The 12,480-nt window shown below is 46.0% G+C and overlaps 1 protein-coding gene across 2 annotated transcripts in view; it reads left to right on the top strand.

The window, feature by feature from the left end:
* ASIC2 (acid sensing (proton gated) ion channel 2) overlaps positions 1–12,480 on the top strand; it is a 1,021,853-nt gene that overhangs the window by 710,407 nt on the left and 298,966 nt on the right. The window lies entirely within an intron of this gene.

The raw sequence follows: 12,480 nt of genomic DNA, 5'->3' as shown, positions 1-12,480 counted from the left end.
CCACCTGAGATGCTGACCCTTCTGAGGTGTTCATTTCACTTACCACTCTTTCCCTCCTTTCTGCTATGAGTGAGATTGCTCACTCCTGTTCTCTGTCAGGTCAGTCCTTCCCCTCAATCCCCAAACCTGCCTCATGAAGCTATTCTGAAGACTGACCTTGGTTCACTGGCTGTAATTTGCCTGTGCCTCTTGGACATAAGAACTCTGCTTACGTAGAGTTCAGTAGCATCTCTGTGCCCTCCCCCAGCCTCCCTGCAGGACTCTGTCCTACCTAGCCCATCCCCCTCTGTCCAGGTCCCCAAGAAGGGGATGATGGAACAGATTCATGGGTGTAAGCCATCAAGGAAGATTCGTAGTCTGGAATTAATGAAGAGGTGCAGAAAGGGGAGATCAAAATCCAGATTTTGCTCAGAAGCACTGCCACCCTCAGATAAGGAGAAATGATTGTGCTTCAAAAAGAGCCATCACCGTCTGCAAGTCCCCATGCCACAGCTGGGCCTTCCTGGCTAGGAGGGCTGTGTTGTGAGCTCATGGTCACTGACGGTCCTGATGTGGGTTTAATCTTTCAGTCACTGGCCAGTAGGACAGACTATGAGTGAGGCAGCAGGCAAGCAGAAAGGCAATAACAAGGTCAAACAGTCAGAAACACGCATATTATCATGCACGTAAGTACATGCACAAGCATGTGAACACGCAGACACACATGCAGACAAGCAAGGCCCACACCTTACAAAAATGTAATCTCATGCCCATAAACACACACACGCACATCTATGCACACACACATAAATACACCCACACACATATGCAAATGCCAGTTTGCAGCTTAAATCCCTAACACTACAGTAGGGATTTCACAGGTGGACTTTCTACTTGTTTGACTTTCTGGCAGGGGCCCCCAAGACCACCCTTGTCTTGCATGTGGGAATGGAATTATTTGGGGATCTCAGAAGGATTTAAGGTCACTTGCCCATGATGATGGCATGCGTGAATCTCATTTTCTTCTGCTAAGTAACATTAGTTTGAATCAAAATATGTGCCTAGACTGTCATTATTTTTACTACTACTTCCCTGGCAGAGGGGCATCAACTGCCAAAGCAAACCCCCAACTTAACTCCCTCCCCTGAGCCCACTCCAGTTTACCCCAAGGACCCTAAGCATCTTCTTTAGAGGCTGCTCCTCTGGGTTTCTACAACCTGATTTTGAATGCGATATCCGGGCCTTGCCTAGAATTTACTTAGTCAGATCCCAATTCTTCTGAGTCTCAAATTCTTTCCAAATAAAAGAAAGACTATTCTTAAGGTGACCATAACCAGGTTATACCCGGAGTTATTTTTGTAAGTGTCCCTGAGCTGACTAGCTACACTGCTACTTGACTAACCAAGCCAAACTCCAGTGATTTATAACAACAATCAGTCATGCTTGCTCATGAGGCTGTGAATAGGCTGAGGTTGGCTAAAATATTGGGGAGGAGAAGGAGGGCCTGCTAGGGTACCAGGGTAGTCCCCAGGGAAAGGAGGTTCCAAGTTCCCTGTCCCACCCAAGGGAGGGTGAGCTAAGCAGGGAGGAGGAGAAGCTGGAGAAGAGACTGGAGGTGGGAAGGAAGCAGGATGGAGCACCAGAAGGAGACCTGGAGGTGGCGTGTGGAGCAGAGACATGTGAAGGGGTTGTGCTTGCTTCTCGGCCTTGGACTTGGGAGACACTTGAAAGAGGCAGAGAACCATGGGAGAGAACCATGGGGAGGCTGAAAATGGCAGCCTTTATCTTGACTTAGGTTTTGATTTTGCTCTTTTCATCCTGACCTATCTGGTATCTTCTGCCACTTTCCTATTGGTCCCCACCAGGCTTCCTGGCAGGAACTCTTTCATATTTGTGGCAAGTTTTTGGGCTTCATTGGTCTTATTTGGGAGCAACCCTCTCTGGCTGGGCATTTACTGGCGAGGAGAAGGGTAACTCTGAGTGCATGACTTAGAATTTTTTTTTTCTTCTCTATCACACATGAATTGTATTAAAGTTTCCTTCCATGGAAGGTCTTATGCCATAGAGTATGTTTTATCTTGATGCAGCAGATGGCAGGATCCATCTAGAGCATGCATGTAGAGGGGAGTCACTTGCCCTTTAATGCTGGGCATGACTCCACATGATGATTTGAGTCTGGGTCTGTTCCATGTGCCTTTCACTTTCCTGAGACCAGAAGGTTAGCCAGGACATGTCCTTTGAAATGAGATATCAAGAGGGCAAGCTCCACACACAAGTCCATAGCCAGGTCCCCAAACTCCCCTTCACCCAAGGTAAAAGGCATAACTACTCCCAATATCAATGACTTGGAGAAGCAGCGTCTGCCCACAGGGTAATAGGGGAGGGATAAATACCTGTCAAATAATAATCTAAACCAGAAATTGGCACTGTTTCTGTAAAGAACCAGACAGTAAGTATTTCTTGCTTTGCAAGCTCTTTGGTCTCTGTGCAATTAGTTGCCTCTTCTCTTAGAATTTAAATGCAGCCATAGAAAATATGGAAACGAATGGGCTTGGGGAGGAGAGGAAGGGTCTGCTAGTGTACCAGGGTAGTCTCCAGGGAAATGGAGGTTCCAGGTTCGATGTCCAACCCTTGGGAGGGTGAGCTAAGCAGGGAAGAGGAGAAGCTGTATTTATAAGACAGGCATAGGTTGCTTTTCTTGCATTTAAGTGTCACAAACTTCCTTTCACTCTCCACAGTGATGCTTGGCTGATGAATAACATGGTCCCTTCAATAAGAGTTCCTCAGTGGGGTGTCTTGATGAACCCACATCAGAATGTGGGGTATGTGTGTACAGGTCAACATGTATCTTTCCATTCCCCAGCCCCACATCTTAGGGGTAGGGCCTGGAAATCTAGAGGCTTAACCAGCTCTCCCCTGGTGATTCTGGTTCTATAAAGACACCAGTATTTGATTCCCAACCCACTGGATGGTCTTAAAGATTCCCCCAAACTCCAAAAATTAAAAAAAAATCTGTACTGGCTTTGGACAAGGAAATTGACTCTTTAGGACAAGGAAATTGACTTTTCCTTGTGAAATGCATTTTACACAATATCCCATCTCTGCACACACATGAAAAACTGAGGGCTGGAGTTAGGGTAAGGAACATGAGGCTTCCTGACACAGTATTTAAGGAGGTATTCATTCCCCAGTGCGGTGCACGCAGAGTCGGCACTAGAGGGTGAGTGCCTCCTTAATGATGCTCCCTGGGTGCCTCCTGTGTCAACCCTCTGACCTAGGTGCTAGAAAGAATAGCTGCATCCAACATTTATGGTAGGATTCCTAGGCAGGAGTAAACACTTTGCACTTTTTAGTAAGTTGAATAGGGCGAGAATAATTATCATCACCTGGGTGCATCTGGGGACGCCAGGACTCTGGCAAGATAATCCAAGCCCCTGGCAGTGATGTCCCCATCCCCTGGGCTGGAGGGTGGGGTGTTCTTCCCCTTTCTGGCCCATTCCAGCTCCTACATATGACCTGGTGGTCTCAAGAGAGCTGAAGGCATTTCTTCAGCTCTGTTGGTTTCTGACTTAGGAGGATAGATCTTCCAATAGTACAGCAGAGAGTAAAGGTGAACTGTTTTTTTTTTTTCCTTGCTCTGAGTTTTAGCGGTGCTGACATTTCCATATTTGTGGCATTTGGTTATGTATTAGACATTTAAGATGCATTTATAATATTAACCTTTTTAGAGGGGCCACTTTTAAGGCAGTCATCCTTGCCTGTTTAAAATGCAACCCTGAGAGTTACCTGCTGTTCCAGCAGTGGGAGTTAATGAATCAAAGCTATGAAATACAGGGGTGTGTGTAGGGGAGTGGTTTTATTAACAAATGACCTACAGTGAAATAGCAGGTGTCCATCCGAATGTCACTACTGCCAAATTTGGCTCTATCTCTTGCCACAATTGAAAAGATATCAAGGAGAAGCATCTTTTACCATGCTGGGCTGCGTTGCTGGGGATCATCACACTTTCAGGTTCATGCAAGATCAGGAGAAGGAGGCAGAGAACCCTCAGAAGATACAGCAGGCTCCCCCTTCCCAAGGGCGAGACACGGAGCTCCCTTCACACTTCCTGAGCTCGCACAGAGAAGGCACAGAGCTGACGTTCACCTAATAAATCTTCACCTGGTGAGTTCTCTCATGAAATCTTCACAGGAATGATGGACACACTGCTGGTCCCTTGGTCAGTTAAGGAAGCGGAGTTCCAGGACTTGGATTATCTTGCCAGAGTCCTGGCGTCCCCAGATGCACCCAGGTGATGATAATTATTCTCGCCCTATTCAACTTACTAAAAAGGGCAAAGTGTTTACTCCTGCCTAGGGATCCTACCATAAATGTTGGATGCAGCTATTCTTTCTAGCACCTAGGTCAGTGCTTGCCACACAGCGAGTGCTCAGTAAATGATGTCAAGGAACCGCCCCAGTTCACATAACTTGGAGGAAAAGCGTCAGACTAAAGTCCAGTTTCCACTGCGAGCAATTGGGTGCCTCCGGCAACAGCACCTTCAGAGCCTCAGTTTCCTCTTCTATAAAATGTAGATTCCTGGGGAGACTCAGTGAGCTGATCTATGACAGAGGCACTTACCACAAGGTCTTCCTAATTGCCGTATGAAGTGGGGGTGCCAGGTTTTGAACCCCCAGGTTGCTGGACTGCGGAGCCCCCCAAATTTTTGTGTCTATTGCTGCTGTCTCACTGGAGTGTCAGTGTGCTCCAGCACAGAGGAAACTGAGTCAGGCAGGACAGACAGGTGCTCTGGGGCCACTTGTCTCCCAGGGCTTCAGTGAGACACCTCCGGAGCTGGATAGCGGCGCTGGGGGGTGCTGGGACTGCCTCGCATTAACGTGAAGGAAGCTGGATAGTCTCAGGAGATATGCCTTACAGCCCAGGCAGCCTGATGAATCACCCTTCTACGCTCTAAGAACATTTCTGTCTCAAGCACCAAGACCATTTGTCTGGATTCAGTCTTCCTGGATCCTCTGTGCCACGAGCACACTGACAAATCTAACCGTCCGGCTCCTTTTTGTATCATTCAACAGAAGCCCTATTAACTCCTGGCTGACAGGTTATACCACAATCGAGTGACTTGGCTTTGAAGAATCAGTCAGACTCCAGCTAGCTCTCCAGAGAGGGAGACGGGTGAGAGGACAGCTCTGTGACAGCACCTTGGGAAACACGGGTGGCTCCCTCTCAGACACAGTCTCTGGCGCCTCATCCAAACCTTATGGGCTTCATTCTCCTCAGCTGTGGAAAGTATTTTTTTTTTAAGGTTTATTTATTATGTATACAGATTTTTTTTAAAGGTTTATTTATTTATGTATGCAGAACTGGGGTACATGCAGGGGTGATAAGAGGCTTCACTAGAGACAGAGTGGGAAACAGAACAGGCAGATCAACAAAGTATACTGCTGAGGGGAGCAGCGGGCGGGTCAGGAGAGGTCTGCCACACCATGTGGTCACCTCCGGGTCTGGGAATCGAACTCATACTGAAGCTGCTGTGGCCAACTTGCAGTGCTGCGTCCTAATGCGCTGCAGCACCAGGGAAGGCCCAGCCATTTTTCTAAAGCTTTGAAATAAAGCACAAATTGTCCTAAATGGCAGAGAACCTGGGGTGAGGGAGATCTCCAAAGACCCTGAAAAAGCAGCAGACGGGGGTTCAGAAGCAGGACTGTGGCTCTCCCTGATGCCCGCAGCCCCCACTCTTCCAGAGAGAGTGGCACCATGGATGCTGAATGGCAAGACAGAGGCAAGGGGCGTAGGGGAGGAGTTCAGCCTGGAGAGCAGCCCGAAGGTCTGGGGTACATGTTGGAACATGAAGCACATTGAACTCCAGGCTGCAATAGGAGAAGCCCTGGCTTTGGCCTTGGCTATGTCCCCCCAGGGCACCCATGAAAATCCTAGGCTCACCCACTGCAGACCCAGCTGGGAGCACCTTTCAGCCTCCAGAGGGCAAAGCTGGTTTGCGCAGGTCCCAGAACTCCAAGCATGTTCATGCTCTGGTGCTGCTGCTTTTTCTGCCTCTTCCCTCCCTGGCAAAGTTCTGATCATGCCCCCTCGTCACCTCTATCGGCCTGGGACCTAGTGCCTCCCTCTTCTGTGAGTCTGCCCTAGAGCACTTTTGTGTCTGGGATGGGCTAGAGGGCTGAGCTTGTGCTCCTTGACTTCAGCGTCTTCTCTGAGTCACCCCAAATCCCAGAAGGACAGGTGCTGCTTCTGAAGGGCTGACCAGTAACTGACCTCAGACACCTTCGCATTCATGCGTGTGCAACCCGTGCTCTCGTTGAGTCCCTCCTTGTGCTTGGGGACGCCCCCCCCCTTCTCCTGGGTGGTGGTCCAGCTACATGGCAGGCTATGCCCTGCAGCCCCCCAGCAGTGTTGATTCTGCTGGGTGTCAGCCAGGCTGAAGTCCCCCGCCCCATGCCCCAGCGCCTGGGACTCATCCCAGCTGGGTGGAAAATGCCTGGGCTCTGAGCTCATCATGTTTTGGGGGTTGAAGCTCACTCCCCCCACCACCACCCCCGGTGATCTCTGTCACATTGACTGTGCTACCTAGATTAGTTAAGCTGCAAGGAGATTAAGCTTCCCTACCCTCTAATTTGTGAGAATTCACACAAATGGGATGTGTATAAATGACCGGGCACGTAGGAGGCCCTCCAGCAATGTTAACCTTCTTTCCCACTATCCGTTTTGTTTTCCTTTTAGTTAGAACAAGACATGTCCATCCTTATAGCCTGGCTTTATTTTTCAGCTTTCAGCGAGCTGAGCACATCTCATTTCTAAGGGTTTTAGGTACCCGACAATTATCATTTTACCAGGACGCTAGTGCTGATATTAGCCTAACTGCTTGCATTTATATTTTTCCATTTCTGGATTCTCACAGTTTAATGTAAAAAGGGTATAATAGATCTGTCTCCTTTGAATCTAGCTGCCAGGTTTGGCTCACATTACACTGTTTTACAGACTTTGAGAACTAGCAGATAACTGGCAGCTTTGTCGGCCCCAAGTTTTCAAAGCGATGAGTCAATCCTGACTTATTGTTATTATCTCCTAATAGTTTACACTGTATTATTCCATAATTACTCCGTGAATCACACTGACAGCGTGCATGTTTGCAGCTTGCCTGAGTTATTCCTCCATCTTCCGCTGAAAGCATCATTAGTCTGGGACTTGCTTGCAGGAAGACGACCCCCATCACCTGCTGAATACAGAGGACCCTTTGTCAAGCCTTGTCAGGAGAGGCTGACACACGCGCCATCATGGTCTTCGGTTGGGTTGCTCATTGGGGAGAGGAAACAGTTGCTTGCATTCTAAACGACCTCTGCAGAGAACACAGCCCTTCTCCTCTCATTTTGTGGGGGTTGAAGGTGCTCCCTATGTGAAAGATGCCCTCTCCTGGTAAACTTCCCTTTGGCTTTGTGGATTACACACCCCCTGGAGTATTACCAACGGGGTCTGTTTGGGACAGGCTCTATGGCTGGCATCATTGGAGGGATAGGGCTAGGACCCCTTTTACATTAACCTGAGGACCCAGCAGTGGAGAGATATAATTGGTCAGAACTAGGAAGCAACTGAATAACCCGCTTTCCTTCTTTGAGGGTGCATCCTCCTCTGTAGCTCTGGCAGAGGGGGGCAGAAATGAGAGAAGGAAGACAATGGGAAGCATCACACACAGGATGGTGCATGAACTTTGGAGCCAGACAGAACTGAATCTGAACCCTTCATTCTTTGAGTGCTTTTTTCTACCTCTCTGAACCTCGGTCTTATCATCCGTGAAATGGGTACATTAACACCATTCTTGCAAGATGGCTCAGCAAAAGCTCCCTCCACTGACCAAGCTCATTTTGTAATAAACAAAAGTTTTGAGGCACCCTTATGGAATGCGTAGACTCTGGAAAGCTTCAGGGTTTCAAGCTCAGTACCCTCAGATGAGGATTCTGCTGCTCGGAGAATTGGAAAATAGCTGAGCTTCCCAGACACTTAATTTTTGACTTGGAACAACTAAGCAGCTTCCTTGTCCAGTCTCTTCCTGAGGATGCTGAATACGTCCATTTTGCAATGCCAGGCTGAAGAAAGAGTTTGTTGTGTCAACACCACTGAAGAGGGGGATTCCTCACAAACCGGCTTTTTGTTTGAGGGGCAGCCCCAGTCCAAGGCACTAGGAAAAAACTTTGCAAATGGTCAGAAATGATGCATCAGTGTGCAAAATGCAAATTTGCCTGGCTGGAGAAGAGCTTTGACACCTACAAACTCCTTCTTTTCACTTCTCCTCCCCCAGGGTCCTATGGACATAGTCAAATGATTTTCTAACATGCAACCCCGAAACTTTTTGGTTGCTGTTTAAAGTCTCCCCCCCCCCACACACACACTTTTCATCCTTAAGATAATAAAGCCTATTTTATTATGCAGGGAATATGTACTCACTGTGTTTCCAAAAATACAGATACGAGGGGAAAAGGAGAGAGAAATTGCCCATCACCATGCCAGCCAAAGACAACTGCTTTAAATTCCATGGTGAATTGTCTTTCTGTCATTTTGTTGTGTGGAGATATTTTTACATGCTGATAATTCTGCATAAACGATTTTGATTCTTGCTCCTTCCCCTTCCTATTTTAACATAAGTCCCCTTTATGATAATTCTGGACTATTAGTTTAAATGATTGCATGATTTCTCACTTGTTAGACTCTATTCGGTCATAATCTCTGCTACCGTGGAAGATTTGGGTTGTGGCCAATTATTTCATAGATTAAAAAATGTTCTGATAAGTATCTCTAGGCATGAAACTTTCTCCACATTTCAGATTGTTTCCTTAGGAAATTACTTGGTCAAAGGGAATGGATTTTTTCTATGTCTCCTGATCCATATCATCAAATTACTTTTCAAGACATTTCACTTTTTAAAACAAACAAGGGGGGAGTGTGAAGGAAACATGACTGACCTTCTATCATCCTGCCACAGTGAGGCTCCTGCAACGAGCTAGGCCCTTCTGAGGAGTCAATGGATGAAGCAGTTTTGTTTGTTTTTTAAATAAACATAATAGTTTATTTTTACATATTTCTGTGCATTGTTCCATCTCAGTTGCAATCCCTTTGGGTTTCCCATCACCAAAGACTGGGTGGAGCTTTTAAGAGAGGAGATCTTTAATGTTTGCAGCACAAAAAAGAAATGGTAATGATGTGACGTTCATGTTGACCGATGCTATGGTGTTAATCATCGGGCGTTTGGGAGATCAGAGACTAATGATTGTAGATCGAACAGATTCTGTATCAGTAATGAGATAGATTGGTACCCAGAGGCCAGAAAATTCAATGCAGGAAGATCTGCCCTGGATGTATGACTAATTACTGTATGAATCTGAGACCATAGGGGAGGAAACAAGTGCCAGAGAAAACGTTTTAATTGCTTTTGGGATTTTTTTTTTATTGCTCTCATTAGACAGTGGTACTGTCTAATACATGAGCCACAAGTGGACATGAGTACTTGATGTGAGCTCTCAATGTAGCTGGCCAAATGGAGATGTTTTGTAAGATAAAATACACACCAGATTTCTAAAACTTGATATCATAAAGAAGGGGTTGTAAAGCATCTCGTTAATTATTTTTATATTGATTGCATGTTGGAATGATGCTGTGTTATATATATGGTGGCAGAAAAATACATTCTGAAAATAAATATTGCTTGTATCTTTTCACTTACTGAAAAGGGTCGTTGGAAGTTATCAAGCTGCATGGGTGTTTCACACTAGATTTCAGTTGCCAGAGTAGGCACTAATTATTATCAGCCTCCCTGTCCGCACCAAGGGACTGGGGAAGGTGGGCATCACTTAGTCATCCAGGCACCATCCCCTTAGTGGTACAAGACCCTCTGCTGGTAATTTTCAACCTTCTCTGAGTGTGAGAATCATCTGATGATCTTTAAAAAGCACAAAGCTCTATGCTCTTTTCCCCAGAGGCCCTGACTCACTTGATCTATCAAAGGGCACAATATCTTATTTCTCGAAAACTCTACCACATGATCTTCACGTGCTGCCAAAGGTAAAAGCTGTGCTCAGGTGGCAATTTTCTGGCCGGATCTTGGTTCTATCCCTGCCGACAAGGATGCCTCAGGGCAGTTAGTCTAATCCTTCTAAACCTCCACTTACTCACTATAGAATAGGATAACAAGACGGTTGACGTAAAAAGTAAATTATCTTATCCATGTAGAAATACTTAGTCTATGATCTGGTCGGCAGAACATGCATAATAAGTATTAGCAGTTCTTTTTAACATCAGGGTTATGAATTACTGCTGCGTAGGACAACAAAAAACCTAACTCGTGAATCAGTACAGACTTGCAAAAATGCCGATCCAAAAAAAAACTGGCAAAATAAGATGGTGTCTTTCAATCCAGTGCCATTGGTCTCTCCAAAACTAATTATTCAGAGGTGAAGCAGCACCCAACACAGTGCCCAGACATACAGTGCCTGAGGTGCTCAAGGCAAATGGACTCAAATCATGATTTCACTACTTTCCTGCTGTGCAGCTCTGCTGAGGCCCTGAACTTCTCTGATTCTTACACTCTTATTTAAACAATGAAAATAATAGTCATGTCCAGGTCACCTAATATGTAAATAGCTACCCTGTGTTGGACTAAGTCTGCTTAATCAAGATAACAGAGCTCTCCAACAAACTCCTTGACCTTGTTTATGCCAAATTCTGAAATTTGGATCTAAATTTTCTCATCTGTAAAATGGAATGTTTTCCCAGCTAATATTCCTAATATCCCTTCCAGATCAGACCAATATGACTCTGAGACAGGGTCATACATCATTAACCCAGGCTCCCTTTGTCTCTGCAGGCTGGTATTCCTGTGAATCCAACAAGCTTAGAGTGAATGAACTTCTCAGTCAAGGAGGAATTAAGTCTACTCACACTGACATCTACCACATTACAAGCACCTACTATCTACCATGCACACATGTATCTCTGATCCCCAAATACCTCCATTTCACAGATGAGGAAGTCAAGGCCCTGAGCGAGTGAAGGGTTTGCTCACAGCCCACCACAAGTTGTGTGGGGGGGGAGGGGAAGGGGGAATGTAGTGTAACCTCTGCTACTCTGTCATGCTCTGTATCATCTCTAACCTCATTACCTAAACCTCCCTGTCATTCTTTTTCCTTGGATTTTGAACTTTATCCTGCTTCTTACAGGTTATTCTTAAATGAGGAAAGCATTTGGCCAATCATCCATGGCAGAAACCCAAAGCATCACTCACAGTTCCAGGAAAGGAGCAAAAAATAGCATGGAGAGAAAGGTGTTTGAAAACACTCAAAGCATTCAACATAATTCCTATATTTAGTAGGGTATCCCCTGGAGACTAATTTAATTTATAAATATATGTATGTAGAAGTCGCTAAGTATCACAGGATTTGCCGAATCTCTATTTAAAAAACTCAGGAAAACAACTGTGCTGAAGATAGGCTAAAGAGAAGGCAAGGGTTTTCTTTTTTAAGCTCTTTGGCCTGATTCTTCCTGCTGTAGGGGAGGGAGACAGCAGGGAACACAAAGGAGTGGAGGAGAGGAAATCCTAATGGAGAGCAATTGTAGGTGTTCTTGAAGAGTGGGAGAGGGAGCGAGCAGGCATCACGTGTGCCCACTGCAGACTGTGTCACAATCACAGAGACTTGGTGCCCAGAAGCAGAGCTATTACAGGGAGTGGTGGGTGGGTACAGAGACCTACCACATCCTGGTTATCTCAGAATAGGGAGGAAGAGGAAGGTGGAGTAGGGAGGGCGGCCGTGAAGACCATCCAACTCCTTCAGAATCCAGGGTGACTTCAATTCAGTTCATGATTCTCAACTCAGCCTGGCTACCTTAAACAACCTAGTCAATACCGCCAACCCAACCCCTCCATTTCTCAGTTATTACCTGAACCCAGACTTGCCACATTCCCAAGTCTGTGTGTCCCCAAATTCTTTCCTTGTGAAGACTCCAGTCTTTGGATTTAGGGCTTACCCTAATCCAGGCTAATTTCCCCTTCACTTCATTGACTCTAAAAAGACTTATTTCCAAATATGGCCACGTTCACAAGGAGTTGGAACTTCTCAGCAGACACCATTTAACTCCAGCACTCTCACTGCTGTCTCAGTCTGGAGTAGCATCCTGTATAGAATGGACTACACACAAGGTCAGTGTCCATTGACTTGCTGTATCTTTCATACACTGAGCTATTTAAGAGAAAAGGGTCATTTTCATTCATTTTGGCCCATGCAGCTTAACAAGGTAGCATGGTAGGCAGAAACCCACTTTGCTGTGGCAAACTAAACAAATGAATGCTGGCCTTGGGTTTTCATTGATTTAAAGCATGTATTCCAAATCTTTGCTGTGTCTTTGACTATTCAAAAGTCCTAATCATCTATGTGTGAGGTGCCGTGGGGGTATTACAGTTAGGGCAGTGAGTAAAAAACACCCCAGTCCGTGTCCACTATCGCC

This window comes from Condylura cristata, unplaced genomic scaffold, assembly GCF_000260355.1.
Source record: "Condylura cristata isolate star-nosed mole 26May11 unplaced genomic scaffold, ConCri1.0 scaffold00017, whole genome shotgun sequence".
NCBI lineage: Eukaryota > Metazoa > Chordata > Mammalia > Eulipotyphla > Talpidae > Condylura > Condylura cristata.
This window is presented reverse-complemented; position numbering and strand designations above follow the sequence as displayed.